The sequence below is a fragment of the Lactuca serriola genome, chromosome 1 (assembly GCF_051521515.1).
Source record: "Lactuca serriola cultivar US96UC23 chromosome 1, Lser_US96UC23_V15, whole genome shotgun sequence".
Taxonomy (NCBI): domain Eukaryota; kingdom Viridiplantae; phylum Streptophyta; class Magnoliopsida; order Asterales; family Asteraceae; genus Lactuca; species Lactuca serriola.
In genome coordinates, this window is record NC_136408.1 from 233,241,362 (window position 1) to 233,265,468 (window position 24,107).

A 24,107-nucleotide genomic window follows, 5' to 3' on the forward strand; every position below is an offset into this window, starting at 1 on the left:
TAGCTAGTACCCTCCCTGCTCCTCCAGCATTCCTCGCTTTGGGGCAGTCCCTTTTAAAGTGGCCTGTTTCGCCACATCCATAGCAAGTTGGGCTCGCGCCTGAGCCAGGAACTTGGGAGATCGGTTGTGCCGGGAACTTACAGAAACGGACGGTGTGTCCTTTTCTGTTGCAGTTAAAACACTGCATTTCACGGCAGGCGCCGTTGTGGTGGAAGTTGCATTTGTTGCACTTCGGCAAACTTCCAGCATACTGCTTCCCCGGAGCAGTAACAGCAGCAGGGGTTACCGCGGCATGCACTTCCACGATTTGCTGTCTCTTGGCAGCTCACTGTTTCTTCTTCTCATCCCAGAATTTCCGCTTAGTGCCAGCGGGTTTGGAGGGTTCTGGGATGGCTAGGGTTGTTGTGGTTGCAGGGGTTTTGACTCCATGGTCAATGAGTCTTTGTGCCAAACGCTTGGCACTGTCGAAGGTAGCAGGGTTTGATGCTAAGACGTTCCCCTGGTACGGAGGCATTAGCCCCCATATGTACCGTTCGATCTTTTTCCCCTCAGTGGGAACCATATTGGGGCAGAGGGCCACCAGTTCGCTAAATCGGGCAGTGTAAGCGATCACATTGGTGCCCTTCATGGTCAGGTTCCAGAGTTCATATTCCAACTTCTGGACTTCGCCCCTCGGGCAGTATTCCTCAGTCATGAGGTCCTTCATCGTTTCCCAACCAATGTCGTTAGCCACGACGAGTGTTAGGGCTTTAACGTGGCCGTTCCACCACGTTAGGGCTTTTCCCTCAAAGGTGCATGCGGCATATTTCACTTTGCACGCAGCAGGGCATGAACAGATTTCGAAGACTGATTCAGTCTTCTCGAACCATTGCGAGAGGGCAATGACTCCGCCGGTGCCATAGAAAGGCTTCGGCTTGCAATTTGTGAAATCCTTGTAGGTGCACTCTCTCGAGCGCACAGGGATTTCGATCGGAATAGATTCAACAGGGGTTCCACCTCTGCTGGCATCGGATGAGTGATACTGAGCCATGGCAGTTGCCACTACTGCAGCTACGGTAGCATTCAGAGCTGCAACATCGATGACCGGAGGCGGTGGAGGTGCAGGATTATTCCTATTCCTGGGAGATTTGCGAGGAGGCATCTTTCAGCTATAAGTTTATAAAGATAAGAAAGATGGTAAGAATCAATTTGTAAGCAACGTGAGAGTGACACATGGACTAACTAACCATAGCCCAACAGTTGAATGAGTGTTTGAAATCGCAATAAGAAATATTAGTAGGAATACACAAGTGTACAAATTTTTCCCACATATTAGATAGATTTCAATAGTACGGGTATTACTGATGTAATAAGTTCAAGGAAAATCGACCTACAGTAGGTCTTACATCATACCAAAAGGATAAGTTTGACAGTTCTTAGATTCCTAATTAGAGTACTGAAAGTTAGGAATATTTTACAGACAAGAGCTACTTAGAGCACAGATGTTTAAAGGCTAATCCCTAATCAAAAGACAGAGATGTACTAGACATCATCTAATGGTGATGGGAATTCCTCGGGCGAGCCCTGAGGTCGGACACTTGACGAAACACCTCTTGAAGGTGTCGGTCCTGGGCTCTCTGACGAGCTCGAAGTTCCAAGACCTCTGCTAGGGAGGCAGCCAGCTGTTGCTGTAGGGTTTCGTTGGTTCTCCGGGTCCGTTCCATGTCTTCTTCAAGACGGTGGATGCGGACTGTGTTGACACCTGAATTGGCATCAATCTCCATGACCCGGTTGATGGCTGCTCGACCTTGCTCGACATTACGAGCTATTCTGCGGATAATGACCAGCAGAGCTCTGTCAGTAGAGCCACCATCGCTGATGTTGTAAAAGGTTCGGTCCCCAAAGTATGGTAAGGGTTGACCCTGCTCATCACTCCAGCGATTCAAGTTGGTTGCCCACATAGGAGTAGGACCTGGAAAAGCTGGTCGAGGGTTGTTGTTCGGGGCTTGACCTACAAGCGGTAGGTTGTTGACTTCAGGCTCGGAGTCGGATCCATCAGAAAAGCCTTCTGCGAGGTGATCATCCAAAGGGATTGGATGCTCATCTTCGGGCTCTTCATCGATCCACCCGGCGTTGCCTTCATTTGGAAAGTACGGGTCGCCGTGATGGAATCCAGCCATTTAAATCTACGCGAGAAGAGAGGTATAAGAATATAGTATACATGTAACTAGTAGTACAAAAATACACCTATTGTATTTTAAGTTTAAGTTTTACTGATCTTCTTGTGGTATTGTTGGTAAGTTTTTAGACTTGTTAACATATCACAACCATTCTAGGGCATATGCTAATCACTCCTAGGACCAGCATAGTTGATCAGGCTATGTCATTCCCAGGACTGACCATACATCCCCGAGCTCACTTGTGATATTTAACAATCGTAATACTTTTGTTCTTGTCATTGTGACACTGATTTTAGTATGAATGCAGACTAGTATACTTAATTAAATATTTTAGTATTTAAAGTATAGACTCTTGGTCAAAGTGTTCTAATCCCTTTTGGGTTTATAGTTTAGTATATCTTTTATGGGTTGATATACTTGATTCACTATAAACAATGCTCTGATACCAATCTGTCACACCCCAAAACCAAGAACGGCGGAAACGTTCTGGGGCGGAGGACGTCATGTAAAGTATCACAACACAGTAAATGTAAATAAGCAAACAACAACATCCATTGCATTAAATATATAATTTTAATACAAGAGTGTTCTATACAGTTATAGACACCAAAATAATGTAAGTCAAAATAATAAGATGAGTCTTGAATACGCTCCACCTTCTCAAAAGCTGGCCTCGGTACCTGTCTACTGATGACCTGAGAATACAAGTTATTTTGAAAGAGTTTATCAGCATTAAACTGGTGAGTTCATAAGTATATTAGTGTCAATGTTTGTTGTCAAAAACGTTTGAACCTGTCTCAATGTATAAGTTTGTAAAAATGTAAGTAAGTATTTGTAAAGGTTTGAATCTCTTAGAAAATCCTATATTTTCTATTCTACCAAGGCTTAACTGTTTTGTATACTCGTTTGTTGTAAAAGTGTGTAATTTCCCAAGTGTAACTATCATTTAATAAAATATAGTTTGTACATTAATGCTCAAGTGAGGCTATCACTAAAATATGTAATGGGTAAATCATTGTAGTACTGTAGTTTTGTATAATAGGAACTACTGTTGTACTAACTACCTTAAACCGGATTTATATTAAGGTATAATGTGAGAAATTGCACCATGCTATCGACTGGTAATAACGACATAATGAATGGTCGTAATAAAGAAATGATGTTTGGCACCCGCAGACCTGCAGGTCCGGCTGTAGCTAGCAGCAAGGTGTAGGATAGTCAATCCAGTATAGATCTATACGCAAACTCACGCTCTCCCTCCAAGAGAATTCTGGCTACAACTCGGGCCATGACATTTAAGGCATGCTCCGACACAGTGGATCACAATTGTTAACGTATTCATGTATATGTAATGTTTCTCGCTCTAGTATAAATGTATATGTTCTCCTTCTAGTATAGATGTATATGTCTTGTTTCTAGTATAGATGTATATGTTCATGTTTCTAGTATAGCTGTATATGTTCATGTTTCTAGTATAGCTGTATATGTACATGTTTCTAGTATAGTTGTATATGTTCCTGTGTTACCCCGATGGTAACTAACTATTGATGTACTGATAAGTATGTATATGGAAGTACTTTTATGTCTATATATGTATATATGATATATAAGTAATATTGAAACGACCTTCGGATGGTCACCCGAAATCCCACCAGACCACATCCAAATCGAGAAAAAGGAAATAGGGCGGATGGCCTTCCTAAGCCCTTTAAACATTATTTATACATCTATACATATATGGGCATGCAATTAAATATATATAAAGGCATAAATAAGTTTTCATAAGACATTTTAAACATAAATATAATTTCAAGAGAGATCGACTTGATGTCAATCTATAAAACAATTTGAAGACATAAGTTGATAAAACAGTTTAAGTATAAGAAACATTTGTTTGAATCACAGTTTGTAAATAAGTTTGGATAGTAAAAGAGTTTGTAAAACATTTCAAAGTAAAGCAGTTTGATAAATAGTTTGAACAGTGGTAAAAATCATTGGTTTCCTAGTTATTAATCACATGTGATTAAATGCAATCACATGTGATTGAAGCAATAACTATAAGTATTTGACTTGTATCCCCCATAAAATATTTAAAACATTTAAAATCATTTAAAAGGTTGATTAAAGGGGTATGAACTCACTTGTGGTGAGCTGTACGAATTGCAGTGTCGGATACCGTGCTAGGTGGCAAAAGGAGACTTGTTTACACGCACGAGCCTAGTTATCATATAATAAGCATATATATAACTAATTAGCCAAATAATAACTTAACATATAAGTTAAGACACTTAGGAACATGTAAACACTTTTTATAAGTGTTAAAAGTCCCAATGGTTGCATCTAGGTTGCTACGGGACCAGGCAAAAGGGTTTGAAGCATCAAATGGCCTTGTATAAGAGTTCACCACCCAACAAACCCCACCTTTGGAGTTTACGGCCGTAAACTCATGGGTTTATGGCCGTGAACTCCTCACTTGGTGGTTTTGGGTGTTTTAAGGTGTTATCTTGATCCTAGAATTAGCCTAGCTTTGTTGGAATTAACCTTGAAGTAGTTTAAGGCCCTAGAATGCTCCATAGGGGAGTTTACGGCCTAATGACCATATCCCCTTGAGTTTACGGCCGTAAACTCCTATGGGGTGTTGGTTTTTAATTCATTTGAGGCACTTGCACATGTAGGATAGCTTCCATGTTTTTATCTAAGGCTAAAGGGGACAAGAGGCACACATTTGTGCCTTCACTTGGAGTTTACGGCCCAAGTGATGTTCCTTAGCCGTAAACTCCCTTTTAGGGATGATTTTGATGTAGTTTATTCCCCATTCAAGTCCTATGTATTCAAGGGTAATTGTCTTAAGGCCTTAGGGGTGTTTGTGGTGCATTTTACCCTAGAAAAAGGGGTTTACGGCCCAAGAGTATTCTTGGCCGTAAACTCCTATAACTCCATGATTTTGAAGTGTTTTGATGTCCAAAATAGGTACAAGCATTTGAGGGTTAATGTCCTTAAGCTTTAAGGGTGGTTTAGGGCACTTTAAGCCCTTGAAAAGGGGTTTACGGCCCAAGAAAAGTCCTTGGCCGTAAACTCCTATTACTTGTGTTTCTTGATTGCTTTCTAGTCTCTAAAGATCATACAATAAGTCTCCAACTAGTTGTCTATCAAGGAAATGGGACTAGGAAGCCTTAAAGCTCCATTTTGGAGTTTACTCCCCAAGAACGTTCTTGGGGGGTAAACTCCCGGATCTTGTTGTTTAGACATGTAATTGATGTTATAAAGCATATAACAAGTAATGAAACACATCTAGGAAAATAGACTCACAATCTGGGATGAAAACCCGAAGATTCGTCAGAGAGAAAAGGGATTTTCTCTAGTTGGATTTGTGAATAATGAATTAATTTAATTCAGAAAACTATTTATAGTCCTGGAATATTTTGGCAGAAAATATTTTTATTCCGGAGATTGGACTATGACATTATGAAACTTGGAATGTTCAAGTTTCACCAATCCAGGAGCATCCACTCTCCTAATATCTCCTGAAATGTAAACCCTAATGTACACAAACTTGTTCGGAAAAGCCTGAAAATCACTGAAACTGGACTAGCTTCTACTAAATAGATAATGTTTGTACAAATGGAAATTTCGGGTTGTCACAGATAGTCCATGTTGACCTCGACTTGTTGAGTGCATCCAGTAACTCGTCGAGTTACCTGAGTAACTCGTTAAATCGCCGAGTTACCTGAGTAACTCGTTAAATCACCGAGTTACCTGTGCAACTCGTCGAGTTCCTCAATGTCCAGAAGACTGCAAACTCATGTAGGCCGAAAACTCCAATCCTCCACAGAAATCACTTCGAAATCTCGAAAATGGGTAAACCCTACCCGACTTATTGAGTTGGCTAAGGGACTCGACGAGTCCCTTCAGTTCTTCTTGTATTCGTACGTTTTTAAGCTACCCCAAAGCTCCAAATTGTAGAACTAGCCTCTTAAGGCATAGTTTCCATGTAAAGTTGCAAACTTTACGTGCATGCAAGCTCCTAAATGCCAAAACCAAGCTAAGGGAGGGATTTTAGCCAAAGAGAAGGGCCAATGCTTGATAAATTCAGTGACTTTATGACTCTAAGGACTTAGAGGGGCCAAGATCTGAAGTTACAACTCCAGATCTTACCCAACATTCGGAATGCTTCACAAATGTACTAAAAATGGCCTTAAACCCAAGAAAAAGGGATCTAATGCTAGGATGGTCAAGGTAACAACTTGTTACCTTGAAATGGATGCCCAAACGTTGTAGATGATGGATCTACAAGATCCTTCCCGTTCCAAGATTCTCTACCTTCAAACTTCTTCAACAAAATGCACCAAAAACACTCTTTTGGACTCACAAGCACAAGGAAACAACAAATAACGGCTTGGGTTTCTTCTCTGGGTAATGAAGTGGTAAGGGAGGCCACAAGAGGCAGATTAAGTCCTTTATATAGGGTGCAAACCCTAAAAATTAGCGTTTTCCTTTACAGCGCCTACTCGTCAAGTCGGGGCCTTCCGACTCATCGAGTAGGATCTAAATCCCGCGTCCTCATAAATGATCTCTACTCGTCGAGTCGTAGCGTGAAACCCCCAAAACTTGGAAAATTAAATGATACCTGGAGCAGGTGTTACAAATCAATTGTACACACTTATTTATTATTTTATTTTATGTTTCTTGTGTAATATTGTTATTCTAGTTTGAATTTTTATGCTTAATTTTATTTCAGAAATCAATCACATTTTGGAAGATCTATTATGAGAGAATAAGTAATTTTTGTTGTTGTTGTTGTTGTTGTTGTTTTTGCTGTTGTTGTTTGCTGCTTTTGCCGGTGCTGATTGTTGTTGTTGTTGTTTTTGCTGTTATGTGTTGTCGCTGATTTGTGGTGTTGTTTTGTTGTTGCTGTTTTTGTTGTTTTTTTGCTATTCCTATTGTTGTTTTTGCTGTTTTTATTGTTGATATTTTTACTTAATAGTTTGTAGTTTATTGTTTTTATTGTTGTTGGTTATAGTTTGTAGTTTGATGTTTTTATTGTTGATGTTTTGCCTCTTGCTATTGTGCTATTTAAAAGTGGGAAATGTTTTAGTAGATTGTTATTTAAAAGATCAATTTCTTGTAAATATTTTGGTTTTATATCGTGTACTTATATTGTTTGTATAGGTTAATTTACATAATTTACATGGTAGGTATAAAATAACAAGCTTTAATACTCAAGAAGCCGGGTACTCGGATCCAGCGGTTCCGGGGGTGGTTCTTATTTTCTAGGAACCGGTGTAGGCGTTTCGATTCCAATACCAAAAACTCAAGAACTGTCGGTTCCAGGAGCGGTTCCGATTCCAACTAAAATAGGCGGGTATCCGGTTATACTCATCCTTATAAAATATGTTTGAAATGACCATTGTTCTTCTTTAGGTTAATGCACATACTAGGTACCGAATATTTATCTGCTTAAGTTGGAAGTGTAGATCCATCAACATATATAAGTTACAATTGTCGATGTGGTACTAGCCCACTTGGTAGAAGTTTTGCATCTTAGATTGAAGACCAAAAGTTTTAATTCCGGCGTTAGTGAATTCTATTAACTTGGTGGTGTTAACTTTTAATCACTAATCAACCATTAAAAAAACATAAATTACAAAATTTGGATGGATCTTGCATATAATCATATAAATTTAAACACATTATTTGAACATTCCCATTATATTATATATTTTATCTGAAAAGTTACAGTTTCAGAGGGGTTTTTTTTATCCAAAATCGAAGCTTTTTCAGTCTAATTTTGGCTATATTAAATAATAACATATAACAATCCCACGCAACAAGAAATTGTCATGTAAGCATTTTGCAAAAAATTACTCTAAAATAAAAAAAAAAATCTTGATGAACTTTCTTTTAATTTGCAATTTGTTATTTTCTAAAAAAAAGTTATACAAATCCAAAGCGCATGGCAGAAGTAGAATACAGAGAATTAAGGGCATAACATAAAATGGACAACATGTTTTAAGGAGTTGTAACTTGACACATCACATCTATGCACGTACATGCATTGTTCTCCACGGGATTTTCTTTACAAACAAGACACCAATAACTCGGGAAGCGCGTGTTTCCTTAACAAAGAAAAGGTCACCCTCCAACCTTCTTCCTCCGATCCTCTCCCTCAAACGCCGTCATAGTTTTCAATTGAATCAAGCTTTGACGACGATAATCATATACGGTGGCGAACGCATATAGAATTCAAATCTCATTCTGATGACCCTTAGCGGTCGAATCACGGTTTGTATCTGTAGAAAATGCTCGCGATTCAGCTCCTGCGAAAATTACATTTGATCCCTAATCGAGCATATCTCTCTTCTTTCTATGTCAAGGTTCTAATTCGTTTCTTCTTATTCTTCTTCTTCCTTTTGTTTTCTATCTCAAATTCCTTATATGCTTGCATATAATTAGGGTTTCGGTTTGTTCTCTCTGTTCATTGAATGAGTTACCGATGGAATTTCACGTGTATATTTGTTGTAAGCATCTGCGTGGGGAAATTATGATATAAGTTTTTACGCTTAACACTTGTGAGAGTTTGCTATCGAGACTTGAAAGGTTTTGGGGTGGATTAGTTAACCTTGAAACATCAATCAATATAACTATAGAGTTGTTTACCGTTTCAACCATCATACTTGCCTTTTCCCAACCAACAAAATCCTTTTTTGTTTGAAAATGCATAACATAGTTTGCAAAATATAGTAAATTAGGAAAAAAAATCCGATTATGATTGGTCATTTGTGATTGAGATATGCACAATCTGTTAACTATTGGTTCTTTTTTATTCATATATGAACATTCTGTTAAACCTTCTTGCAGTATATATTATTTTATCGCATTTTCACAAGTACTATAATTAGGCAGTTCATAATAAAAAGCCAAGTATGATATTTAGAATGTTTATCACTTTGTAATAATATAGTATAGTAACTATCTTAAGCCTAGAAAACTAGCGGATGATTACATTGAATGAGTTTTCATTCTGCAAATCCGTAGCTCTTTCTTTTAATCTTGTTCTTTATTTATCCAGTATTGGTAAAATCAACTCGATCATTGTAAATACAGGTTCTTGGTGATAAAAAATATTAAAAGAGCAGCATAATTAATCCTAAAAAGCAACCGAGGGATTTATTCAGGAGATGGAAAGCATGGATCAATCATTAAATATGGTTTTCACAACTTCAAACACAGAATATACACTCATAACAATCTCTCTAATAGAGGGTTTGTTTCCACCAAGAACACTTTCTCCCGAAACTATTCCATTATCCCATCCAATAACACGATAACACATCATGCCCAAATCGCATGGAAAAGGCTTTCCAAGAATTCATATCAAGATTCACAAATTTCCTCCATAAACAAAATCGCTCAAGCATTTACCTTGGCATTAACCTGTTCATATATTGTTCTTCCTGGAATATTCGCCTTAACATATAAAAACATAGCATTTGCAGATAAAGGGTCATCAAATCTTGATCAGCTTCATCCAAGAAACACCCTTTACACACATGCTGAAAACGGACACGCAATTTTGATTTCATCTTTACTTTCATTGTTCGAGGGTTTAATCCTACTCTTTAGAGCTATTTATCTAGCAATCTTGTTTTCACCAAGTATGGCAATGGCTCCATTTGCAGACCATTTTGGGGTTTCAAGTAGACAAAAATGGATTTACCTTGTAAGAAGGACATTGGAAATAGCGGGCCCCGCTTTTATAAAATGGGGTCAATGGGCAGCTACAAGACCTGATCTTTTTCCAACAGATTTATGCAATGAGCTATCTAAGCTTCATAGCAAAGCTCGTGAACATAGTTTTTCATACACAAAAAAGATAGTTGAAAAAGCATTTAGGCGTAAAATTTCTGAAATTTTTGATGATTTTGAGGAAATCCCAGTTGCATCAGGAAGTATTGCACAAATCCATAGAGCTTCTTTAAAGTATAAACACCAGAAGAAACGTATCAAGCCTTTGTTAGTTACAGTTAAAGTAAGACATCCAGGGGTTGGTGAATCGATCAGAAGAGATTTTGAGATTATAAATGTGGTTGAAAAGATGTCAAAGTTTATTCCAACACTTAATTGGTTGAGATTGGATGAAAGTGTTCAACAATTTGCTGTTTTTATGATGTCACAAGTTGATCTTGCAAGGGAAGCTGCTCATTTGAGTAGATTTATATATAATTTTAGGAGTTGGAAAGATGTTTCTTTTCCAAAACCTGTGTATCCACTTGTTCATCCTGCTGTTTTGGTGGAAACTTTTGAACATGGAGAAAGTGTGACTCGTTATGTTGATGATCTTGAAGGACAAGTTAGGCTTAAGAGTTCTCTTGCTCATATTGGGACTCATGCACTTTTGAAAATGCTTCTGGTAATATCTTTAATCTCTTTGATTTATGATAAGGATTTATTGTATTTTGTTGCTTTCTTTTAATCATGTATTATAGTAGCATTCTATTGCCATTTCTTTCTTTTATAAATACTTTGTGTTTAGATGACATTATCATAATTGGGTAGATTTTGTAAAAGGAAGAGATAAAAGTAGGATGTTATAATTTAAACAAATCCATGAAATTAAGTTGTTATTTCTTACATTTAATTTTATATGATTGTCACTTTAAATTGGGTATCATCTTCTTATAAAGAACATATGGGGACATATTTGGCTTTTGTGGAAATAAATCATCCTTCGTGGGAAACTACAGACAAACAACAATCTTTAGAGGAATGAAAATTTTCATATGAGTTTTTGGTACATAAATGCAAAAAAAAAAAAAAAAAAAAAAAAAAAAAAAAAAAAGACATTTCACTTGTAACATTTTGTTCAAAATAACTCATTCTTGGAAAGTGTTTCTTTTCCCATTATAACAAATGGTTGGAAAAGTCAATTCACTTCTAAATTAAATTAAATTGGATATTTTTATTCGGAATGAAGAAGTTTATTGATTTTGTTTGTGTGTGTAGGTTGATAACTTCATTCATGCTGACATGCATCCTGGAAACATCCTTGTACGAAGCAAATCATTAAGAAAAGGGATCTTCAAATCAAAGCCTCATGTGATATTCCTTGATGTAGGCATGACTGCTGAGCTGTCAAAGAGTGATCGAGTCAATTTATTGGAATTTTTTAAGCTGTTGCTCGTAGAGATGGACGCACTGCAGCCGAATGCACATTGAAGCTTTCAAAACAACAAAATTGTCCTGATCCACATGCCTTCATCAAGGTAAAAATATTTCACATTTTTTTCTGAAATGCTTGCAAATCTTAGATATCATATTCTTATTAGAGTAAATTACTGAAATCATCTTTATGGTTTCGTCAAAATTAGACGTTTGGTCCCTAACTTCTCTTTTGCACTCAGATTGTTCATATGGTTTGATTTTGTTGCGTTTTTTGTCCCTTACATTCATAAAGTTAGAGACCAAATGCCTAATTTTGACCAAACCACAGGGACGATCCGTGTACAAAAATAATTTAGGGACCAAACATGTAATTTTGACCAAATTATAGGGACGATTTCAGTAATTTACTCTTCTTATTATTAGGAAAGGAATAGCTGTTATGTGTAATTAATAAAGTACATTTTTTTTTTAGTTTCAAGCTACATATTACTATTATTGGCTTATGGATAGTACATTTTCTTAGTTTTAAAGTTTTGCTACAAAGGTTTTTTGTTTTAAAGTTTTGCCATAATGGTTTTGGACTTTGGCATATTTAGTCCTTGTAATTTTGTAATGTATAGAAAAGGTCCCTGTGAGGTTTTTCTTATACAAAAACAGTCCCTATATTTAATATTTTTGTATGTTTCTGTAGTTTACAGAAAAGGTCCTTATGCATTATTTTTTTATAGAAATGGTCCACATATTAAAAAAATTACAAATATAGTCTGTGTCTACGTTTTTTTTTGTTTTCACAGATTGGCCACATGAGTTTTGTATATTTGTATATTTGCTCCCTACACTTTGATAGTTATGCAATTTCGGCCCTTGCTGGGAGGGGGCAATATGATGTGTTAAAAAATGTTATGTGTTGTGATTAGGGGTAATAATCATGTAAAATTACCGATTAACTATTTACAAATCTGTCCTCTCATTTATTTTGGTTATAATTAACAGGAAGTGACAGAATCTTTTGATTATTGGGGGACACCTGAGGGCGATATTGTCCATCTCGCTGATTGCATGCATCAAGTGTTGGAGCAAGTGAGGCGCCATAGAGTCAATGTTGATGGAAATGTCTGCACTGTCATGGTTACAACTCTCGTTCTTGAGGTAACCCTTTTTGTTTTTTTCCCTTGAACATATAAATATTAAATTATAAAATCATAAATTTCATTAAGCAATAATCCTTATTTTTTAAAATTTGCATTTGTATACACTAACATTTATCTTTCTTAGAGACATCAAGTTTCATTAAAATTTTTACCTTTCCAAGATTCAAAAAATGTTATTTTTTCCATAAAAAATAATAAACCATTTAGGTTTTTAAAGTAGGGTTAATCTTATAAAAGACTTTATATTTTGTGTTTTTCCGGATTAAACATCGAATTAACTTTTTGCCTGAAAAAGACCTTGTATTTTTTCATTTTTTTTTTCCGATTTGGCTCTTTTAGTTGTTTTTTTTCCAAAAAAATTGTAAAATGTGCATTTTTTTTTCGAGAAAAACTAAAAACTTGAGGGTTTATTTGGAAGCAGCTAGAAGCTTGAGGGTTTTTGTTGGAAAAAAAATAAAGAAACAGTTGAGGGTTTTTTCAGAGAAAAAAATACAAGGTAAAAAAATAAAGTTGAGGTTTAATCCGGAAAAAACATAAAATATAAGGTTTTTTTTTATAAGATTAACCCTTTAATGTATAATGTCCTACTAAGATAAAATAAATTGAAAGTACAATGTTGTAATTGTAAAAAACGAAAGTACAAAAAATTACAATTTTTTCCATTTGAAGAGATATTGACAATACAACCTGTTCTGTCATGTCATGTTATAAAGTAAAAATGACAGTTTCTTACTGGGTTCTCTGCTAATTTTTGAAGGGATGGCAAAGGAAGCTCGATCCGGACTACGACGTTATGCACACGCTTCAAACATTATTACTCAAAGAAGATTGGGCAAAATCATTAACACACACAATCGAAAGCTTGATGGCTCCATAAACAATTTTTTAGGTAAAAAAAAAGGAAAAAAAGTTTTGTAAGCGACTGGACTGACTATGTTTTATAGGTTTGATCTTCTTGAGAAGATGTTGTACGTGTTTTCTGTCTCTTATAATTTTGCGTTAATCACACAATTTTTGGACATGAAAAGCAAAGAATTTTGTTTTCGATATAAGGGTCTTGAGTTTTTCTTTTTTTAAGGATGATAGTTGAAGATTGTATAAAGATAAGAAGAATGCGACATTCTTTATGATGGAAGGAACCATTGTGGCTCTAATGGCATATATGTTGTAACTCAAATGAAAAAATATTCGATCTCTATGTGTGGTTCATGAACATCAGAACATGTGTTTATGTTCAAAACGAATAAAACGTGTTTATGTCTAATGGTTATTCCTTAAAAACATATTACTTTTGCTATGTCATGTCGCATTCTACTTTTTTTTTTCTTTGGATATATACAAAAATGATCTTATTGAAAATTCCGGAAAACAATACAACTTTTAGGCATTTGTCAAAACAACAATAATTTCTGGAATGGCAGTTTCAAATTTAATTAAATTTATAATGTGTAATTTTTTTTTTATTTGCACCAGACCTTTTTAAACGAAATTCTATACCCATTTCCAGAATGACTATTTTGATTGTCCAATAATATTTGATTTTTCAACCATTTAGGTCATTCTTTATATTTATCTTTCATGAACATTTCTATCTATCTCAATCTTTTCATAGATATAACGTTTTTCCGAAATAAACCAAATAGGATATTATTTTTTTTATTTTTTCAAATGACTAAAAGGTTGGTTATATCAAAGAAGCTCACATCCCTTTTGGTCATTTTTATTAAAACCCTATTATGAAAATTCCCTCTAGATTTTAACTTTTGCAAAAGCTTTTATTAAATTTAACAAATTTATCCTCTCTATCTTGGAAATCTATAAAAACCTTAAATCTAATTTGTTATTTTAAATATATTTTATATCGTTAAATAAATAGTAACTTATATTAATGATATATTTCTCTATAAAATATGTTTATTTTTAATTTTTGAGAAATTAAATATCCTCCTACTTTTTGTTCCTATACATCCTCATACTCAATGAAATAGTGATATGTGTAACATTTAATGCTCATTTAATAATATTTTAATATATTAATATGACACATGTCATCATTTAATTGGGTAGGACAATTTGTAGGAACAAAAGTAAAATGATATTTAATTTCTCTTAATTTTTACATCGATAATGAGAAAATGATAAACATTTCATATGTAAATATAAACTAGATTTAGAATAAAATATTATTAATTGTGTGAGCAAAATTTATATCAGTTTATGTGCTCAAATGAATTGTGTTTTTCAGTCCGGACCAAATAAGGGTGACTTTTATTTTTATTTATTATTATTTTTTTTAAAAGGCAAAATCTATACTAATAAATAAAACTCATTTTCTGCCACATGTCATGTCCTCATTAATTTGGACACATGACATTTTAATAGATTTTTAGAATTTATTTAATTCCACATGTAGTTTTCTGATTTGCTTACATATCACAATTTATTTCAGTTACAATAGTAAGAGAAATAAATATTTCCTTGAAAAATAATTGATATATTTATAATGTAATAAATGTCATAATTAATGAGAGCTCTAAAATTGATATTGATATTAAATTTAATGTTTAAATATTGATATTAAATTTTTATTTTTAATAAACTTTTATTTTTAATAGTAAGAGAAATAAATATTTCGTTGAAAAATAATTGATATATTTATAATGTAATAAATGTCATAATTAATGAGAGCTCTAAAATTGATATTGATATTAAATTTAATGTTTAAATATTAATATTAAATTTTTATTTTTAATAAACCTATGTAGTAAACGGGTCTCACATCTAATTTTATTAATAAAAATCACCTCTACTGTATTTATACCAGAGAGGCCCAATGCACCAACAAGCACTAAAGCTAGTACCAAATTTGTAAATAACCCAAAGACCATATCAGTGAATTCCACCACCTGGAAACGGACCATAACCAAAGGGTGACTTTTATTGCTTGGACCTTTTGTCTTTTGTTTGTAAGTTTTTATAATTTTTTAATGGAGTAATGTTTTTTGATTTTTGTTTTTAAGTATTTTACGTATGCGCCGCGCAGACCACGTACATACATTAACCCTCACAGACTGTTTGTTTTTTTTTTTCTAAGATTGCAAAGCTAAAAATGTCTGGGCGCACTATTCTTGGCACAGATGAGGACCAAAGTTTTCTAACATCTTCAGACATCTTCTAACCTAAAAAACATATATATCTTTATTTTTTAGTTTTTTTAATTTAGATTTATTTCAACTTTATTAATGATAAACAATTTGAAAAAAAAAAAAAGTTACAATACTTTAAAAACGGTTCAACGATACAAAGTGATATTTTTGATAAATTTATAAATAAAGATTTATTATAATAATGGTCGTTGAAGTTGTTTATATAAATATGAAAAAAATCATAATATATTCTTATATTTTTTGTGCAAAATTTTATATACATTATTTAATACAGTATCGTTAATTTCTTAAAAAACTATTAATGGTGCGTTTTTAATTGATTTCATTGAAAAAATCTAAGTTTATTTCCATCCATTTATGTATCAACTAGGTGTGACACCCATATATTACATGAGTTTATTTTAAAGAAAAATTAAATATAAAATTCTAAACATTTAAGAAGTATGAATTTATAAGAAAAGTGAAAAAAATATTGAATTATAAAAATTAAAGTGTTTTTTTCTCTTTTAAATTTAAACAAATAATTTAGATAAATAAATAAAGAAAATTAATGAATATTTAATTTAATAATTTTGGAATTAGAAGGAAAGTTTATTAATGAAATTGATATGCATTTATTATTGTATTTAAATACTACCTAGAATTTAATAAAATGAAAAAGCCATAAAATGACATGTGGAATAAACATTAATTTAAAATAACCATAAAATTACATGTGGCAAAATAAATGAGAATATGACATATGGCAAAAATATATTTATTTATTAGGGAGAAAATTTCTTTGATTCCTAATTAGAATGTTTAGGTATAACTTTGCGAGCAAAATTATTGGTTTTTTTTTTTTTTTATCAAATTTGTATATTAATTCGTACCTTTTTATTTTTACTTTTTATACAATAATACATAAAAAATGATCTAGATTTATTAGTTATCTATAACAAAGTCATAAAATATTAGAAAAATCACTTTGAAGTTTTAAAAAACAAGTTTATATAGATTGAAGACGTCTGATTCATCTCTTCTACTGCAGAGGTCTACATATATGGTCCGCAGACTGCAGACATTTTCCTTAGAAAAAACAAACAACACCTAAAACAAATAAAATGATGTTATTTTTCTAATTTGATGTCGATTTAAGATTGAGTAAGATTATAACTCTAAAGTTGTAAGCCTCTCACTTATACATATGTAATATGTACATGCATACACATATGCGTGTACAATGTTTTTGGCAACATTTATATATGTTTTTAGCTTTAATTAGTTTTTCCAATATAATTTTTTTTACAAAATTTGTATTATTATAGTAAAGGAGTGTCAAAAATTGTATGGATCATAAAATGATTTTATTTTTCTAATTAGATGTTGAGTCAAGATTGATATATAGTTTTCCCTCTCCTACTATGTGACTTTCCTCTAATTTGATGTTCATATTTTATACAAATTTTGTACAATGTTATTAGTTTTAGTTGGTGTTCAACAAAACCATAACATAGTTGGACTAGAAGATACCGATTGAGTTTAAAAATTATAAAAATAAAAATAATGTCAATTCAAGAAACCAAAACTTGTATGGACCATATGGTAGCTTCGTCCACAACGCTTGTGCCAAAACAGCTTTTCGGTACTAATAAAACATTAATTTAATATTTATATATTAGTAATCAAAATTAAAACAAAACGTTGCTAATTCCTGTAGTTTACCACTACCAAAATTAGAAACATTATCTCCAACGAATAATATACAAATCATTATAATAAGAAAAATTAAATATCTTATTAGTTTTTTTTCTATACATCTTCCTAACATTTTTAGATGATGACAAATATAATAAAAGTTTATTAATTTTATTAAATATAATAAGTTTCATAATTTTAGATGTATAGAAAAATTATAAATGTATAGGAAAACTATAGAAACAAGGATATTTGATTTCTTAATAATATTAATAATTTAACATAAAAAGTAAAAGTTACTTTATAATAATATAATATATGACTTTAAAAACACTGCTACTAACCCACGTAATGACATAAGCCGTATAACGTCACATGTTCTTTTTCTCATAACATACAAGTTGCAATGCATATGACAGTTGATGTAGGACCAAAGCAACCAAACAAAATATGTAGATTAAAGAAAATTCGTAATAACATTTAATACTTTAAATATTATAACCAAACATCCTTAACAACTTTAGTTTTGGTAGAGTTTGTGCCCGAAAGTTCAAAATTCAAAAGAAAACAATTAAAATTCATTGTCTTGATTAAGATATCACATGAGTGGTAAGAAATATATGAAAGCAAATGATAACTATATACAAAATAAAAAAGAAATTGAGTAATAACCAAATGTTCAATGCAATTTTAAGAAACTAGATTTTTATTTATTTATTTATTTTGCAAAATGACCACCTTCGAAATGATGCATTCTAGAGTGGAGTTATCTGACCCAAGTCATTTGTATTGTGTTTCGGACTCAATGCCCACTACATATGAGATTTCAAAATGCATGCCGAAATATCTTCATTTATTGGACTAAGTATGCAAATAAAAATGACATAGGATTCCGATGAGTTTGAGATTTTATGAGTTAGTTATTCGTTTCTTCACCTCTACTTATTGAATTTTTTATTTCAGTCGAAAAGCTTTAGTCCAGAACACAAAAAACACAATATTTGATACTTATAACGTATAAATTCAACTTTGTAGCAAAAACGGATCTCAAGGAAAAAGACTAAAATTGGACAAAGCTGGGAACTTGGAGGTTGAAGAATGCATTCAATGAGAAAGAAGAGAAGAAAACGGGCTAAAAGAAGATCCCATGTTATGGTCTCTTATATGCAATGACGTGGTAACGTGTCCAACATAGAAGCTTCTTTGAATTTGCATGAATAACTTGGCGCATACGGATCAAAAGTGACTCCCGCGTCGTAGAAAACTATTGGCCACAACGTGGACATCAGTTTATGACAACTATAAATTACGACTTTTAGGTCGAATTTTAGAGATCTATTCCGAAAAGCTGCGACTTTCTTCGGCCAGAAGTGACCTAAAACCATTGGAAGGCAGAATTCAATTAGAGAACAAGTTTTAGAGAGATTGTGTGACATCCCCAACTTCACAGTTAGAAAAGTCCGATTTGTTTATGCTTTATTTGAAAATCAGAGTATATTTTTACAGAAATATATTGTGGAATTTGTTCTCAGAAAAACATGATAAATATATTATCAAAGCATTTATGAAGAAATGTATTTTGTTCATATTAAAACTTTGGGATGTCATCGTACATACTGAAACATAAGCATAAACAGACTTTATATTTATTTACACTAGTGATGTACATCTCTTTTAATTTCTCAGTGTAAAGTAGCTCTGTATCGATACCTGTGATATAAATAAACTGAGTGGGTCATGTTGAGAAACCTGGTGAGTACATAGGGATTTCAATCCCACAATGTTATATATATATATATATATATATATATATATATATATATATATATATATATATATATATATATATATATATTAGAACTCACAAAATATACAATTCCACCATAAATAAGAAACTTTACCCCACCCCATCAATCCTCATAAAGACACGATCTATACTCCTGGATCTAAAATTTACCTCTTTACTTAATCCATACTCCCGGATTAATAACAAATAACTATGTCTTAATCCATACTCCAAGGTTTATAACAAATAACTATGTCTTAATCCATACTCCCAAATTAATAACAAATAACTATGTCTTAATCCATACTCTCAAATTAATAACAAATAACTATGTCTTAATCCATACTCCCGGATTAATAACAAATAACTATGTCTTAATCCATACTCCCGAATTAATAACAAATAACTATGTCTTAATCCATACTCACAGATTAATAACAAATAACTATGTCTTAATCCATACTCCTGGATTTATAACAAATAACTATGTCTTAATCCATACTCTCAGACTAAGGACAATTGACTAAGTCTAATCCATACTCTCGAAAAACACCTACATGTTACGAGCCTAATAATGTTCCACTGGACTGTCTAGAATAGTCTGTGGTCGTTGTCTATACTTTACTAGATGACTAGATCATCTTAAACTTCGAGACTTCTCATTAATTTTTATTTCATCACACATCATCTAATTCATCTACCCATGTTTTACCCAACATATTTGTAGATATAAAATACATATACAATTTAAATCAATTAAAACATATATGAAATTGTTCATCCATCATAGATCGCAAGTATACAGATAATATGTACACATAACACATAATTTATATTAAATACTTCATATCTATGTGTAAGATGAAAGGGACTATGCACTCACCTTAGTAGCATGACTTGATAGAATCTAACTAGAAATGGTCTGTGGTTCGTGATTGTCGAGCTCGGGACGCAGAACGGTTTCAGCAAACGAGAGAGAGAGAGAGAGAGAGAGGGAGAGAGAAAATTTGGTGTAAGGAAGCTTAGGGTGAAATGGCTATTTATAGGATGATTTTTGGTCTCTCCCGTTGTGAGAATCAATGCTCACATCGTGAGCCATGTCTGTATCACCTCGTAGCTTCGCCATCTACGTTTATAGCTCCGAAACGTGTCTGGACAACTACTCACGTCATGAGAATGACATGCTCACGTCGTGAGCTTCCAAGAGTCATCCTGTAGACTTCCCAGGTGTTTTCTAGGCTCGATTAGTGTCCTTTTGACTCCTCACGTCGTGAGTCCAGTCAAATTAGGGTTTCTGATATGTGTCATGCTCTCGACAGTTGCATCTTCGGAAGGTCATAAATTTTGCATACGAGCTCTGTTTTTTTGACGTTCTTTATATCTACGCATAGGTGAAGACGTACTCTACAACTTTCATTTAGACCCCTAAGGCTAAAAAGTACTTTATCCTAAACTCATTTTTTATGATCCCCAGTGTCGTGCCGGTTTTGTCGCGAAACTTCGACAGGTCATAACTTCTTCGTTATAACTCGGATTTCGGCATTCTTTATATGTACGAAAACCTTGTGACATATAATAAAACTTAGTTAAGATTATTCATTCTAAATAATACTCTATAAATAAGTCATTTTTGACATTTATCGTCTCTAAATTGACTAGTCTGAATCTGTGGGCGCTACAGATTGAAGTGAAGAATCATCATTAAGCATTAGGTTTACCTAGAGTTTATGATATTTAACCCAGTTTACTATATGATTATGTCGTTTTCTGTTGTAATCATGGGCTATAACCCTTTACTTTCGTTTAGATTAGATGAACCCTAATACTATGTGTTGATTTCTACTTTTATGGATTAGTGATGTTGGTTTTTACAAGTGTTTGGTAGATCAATCCTAGCATGTTAAATTTTCAATCTTTATTGCATTTCCCTTGAGTTTTGTGTAGTTAAACAACCATTGATTGCATGAACTTGTTTACATAGTTGTTTATGATCATTAAGTTGATAGAGCTAGAGATTGACCATATCCTAGTAAAGGTAGTAAAGTGTAACGTCCGTAGATCCGGGCTAGTCAAATTAGAGGCAATAAGGGTCGAAAATGACTTGTTGGCAAAATATTATTTAGAACAAATAATCGTAACCAAGTTGTAGTATATGTTACAAGGTTTTCGTACATATAAAGTGTTGGATTAGTGTCTAAGTCCATAACTATTTTGGTATGTACTTGACCCGATGGTGCATGGTCCTTTTGGGTTGCCTTCACCAAAGCAACTTGATAGGATGAATTATGGAGATAAAGGATTAAATATGATTTATTAATATATTATGGGAATAATATATTAAAGGAGAAATCATATTGTTTAATTAATATTAGTCAATAATTAATTGGTAATTAGTTTTGTGACTAAAAGAGATTAATTAAACTTAAGGGACTGGAATTGTAATTATAAGATAATTGCAATTTGGGCCAGGTATTGTCTTAAATCAATAGGTGGACGAATTATTATGGGAAGCCCATAAGGAAATCGTCCAAGGGCTTGATTAAAGGAGTCTATGGGTTGCTTAGGGCTTAAGCAACCAAATTAGGGTTTCCTTGTTAGATAACCCTAATAGCCTCACTATTTATAGAACCCTTAAGGCTAAAAAACGTGGGGAACTTCTTTTCTAGGGTTAGAACATGTTTTTGGGCAGCCTCTAACCTCTCTCCTCTTCATCCTCTTGCTTATGGTGTTTGTGAGCCATTAGAGGAGTGACACTTGTGACTCTAAGCCTTCCAAAGTCAATTCAAGGAGGAATTGGGATTGTTATTGCTACATAACAATCAAGGTAATATATTAAACCCAATTATATGTTAATATTGATTTCCATATGCTAGAATTAGGGTTTATAGTCTAGGATTCAAAGCATGTACAATAGAGAAACCTAGATCCAAGAATTAGGGTTTGTATGAGCACATAGGATGTCTTATGACCAAAACCCATCAGTGGTATCAGAGCCTAGACTGGTTTCAATTGTATTGATGCATTGTATATCTGAAAAATTCGATTTTTGGTGTTCTGGAGGCTGGACTCGCCGAGTCCATAGCTGAACTCGCCTAGTCCATGCAGACTCGACGAGTCCAAGCCTGACTCGACGAGTCAACTCGTCAGATGGAGTATATCTCGGGATTTCTTGCTGTTTTTGCTTTGGGATAGTTACCTTATCATATTAGATCAATATAAATCCGATTTTATGATATATTTGACTATATTCTTGATCTAATTGAAGATATTTATCAATTAATAAGATAATTGTTTCCTTATGTGATAATTGATTAATTATTTTGACTAAATTGATAAATTGTTTTGCAAGAAATCATTAAATAAATCAAATATGGATAATCATGTGACTAATTGTTAATTTAGATTATTTTTTATTTGATCCTTCTTGTTATGAAAAGTTTCATATTTTCCCCTTAGGTTTTATAGTTTAAATTTGAACCCAAAAGTTTTGTTGTTTTGAAATTTAAATAGTTAAAACCCTAGATGTTTTGAAAAAGGTTTCAAAACTTGCCCTCAAGTTTTGGAATTTAAATTTTGATTAAATAGTTTAATTTTGATGTATATTTAAATTCTAAACCCTAATGTTTGAAATGTTTCAAAAATTGCCCTCAAGTTTTGGAATTTAAAAGTTGATTAAAAGTTTAATTAGGAATGTTAAATTCTAAAACTCTAGTACAGTTTTGAAAAAGTTCAAATCACACCCTTATGGTTTTATTAATTAATTAAGGTGTATAATTAAAAGAAGTTTAATAAATCCATAAAAGTTTTGGTTTACAATTTAATTGAATTAAAAGTATAATTGTTAAATTTAACCACCTAATATTTTAAAAGTGTAAAATACACCCTATACTATATATAACATTAAAAGTCTAACATTATATATATGTATGAGTAAAAAGTCAGTCTTACCGTTAGTAGGCCTCATTCACGAAGCTAGTCTATAAGGGGTGTTTAAGGAAATTGCCTATAAAATGACGATTGAATGGGTATCCACTCTTACCCACCGCACTCTTGACTAGTGGAGGGTCGTTAGCCGAACGGGTAGGATAGGACGAACCCTTCCATTATAAGTATAATGAATTACAAAAGTAACTAAATGTTTTATAAAATTCCCAATCTTAGTTACTTAGGCAAAAGTGAATTGATGCAATTCCATGAAATTACACTTTGTGCCCTTGCGAAGACGTTAGTAGAGCGTGTGTGGTTTACCGGCACACTAAATGGTTCTAAGCAAAGGTAGCAAAGGGTGACTCAATGTTTGTCATAGTTCGGTGGAGCGTGTGTGGTTTACCGGCACATCGAATAGGTGACTGTAACATGTGAGGGCACCATGTAAGTTTGCATGGTTATTCACACCTGCTTTGTGATCCTCGGCATCCCAGTCACAAACAAGAGGGGCATATCGAGATTTAAACATGCCATTAAAATGTTCAATGAATCTCAAAGGATCTAGGAGTTTTCATAGATTTAAAACTTAAATTTCTTTTTCGTTTTTCATGGTGGAAATTAGTGAATCGTCATTCACTTACCTTCAAATGTTCTGCAATTTGGGTTACGGCATCCCTCTCCCGAGTTGTAGAATATTGTGTTGGGTCCTAGCCTTAGTATCTCATTTGGGTGATTTACTAAGGACTCAATCAATCAACTAACTTGAATTCGTTTTCTCCCGTTTTGTAGATGTCAAAGTTTGACAACTATGGTCTTCTCAAATCCCGTGGAACAAGCATTCCACATGAAGATGATATTCCACAATTCGATCGAGGAACAAGAGATCATACTTCACTTCCTCCTCCTCCTTCAATTATTCTCCCTAACCCACAAGTTCAAAGGCTTGAAAAGTTCAAGATCACTCGACCCCTTTTGGCAAGTAAACATAAAGAAGGTAAGCCGGTGTGTGCACACGTCCTAGGGATGAAGTCACACATTGATAGGTTAAGAATGTTGGGATCCGTTGTCTGTGAGGAAA

At 33.3% G+C, this 24,107-nt stretch overlaps 1 pseudogene; it reads left to right on the plus strand.

Annotated features, from left to right (window-relative positions):
• Nucleotides 1–13,349, plus strand: part of LOC145066686 (uncharacterized) — a 29,375-nt pseudogene extending 16,026 nt beyond the window's left edge.
• The last annotated feature ends 10,758 nt before the right edge of the window (nucleotides 13,350–24,107 follow it).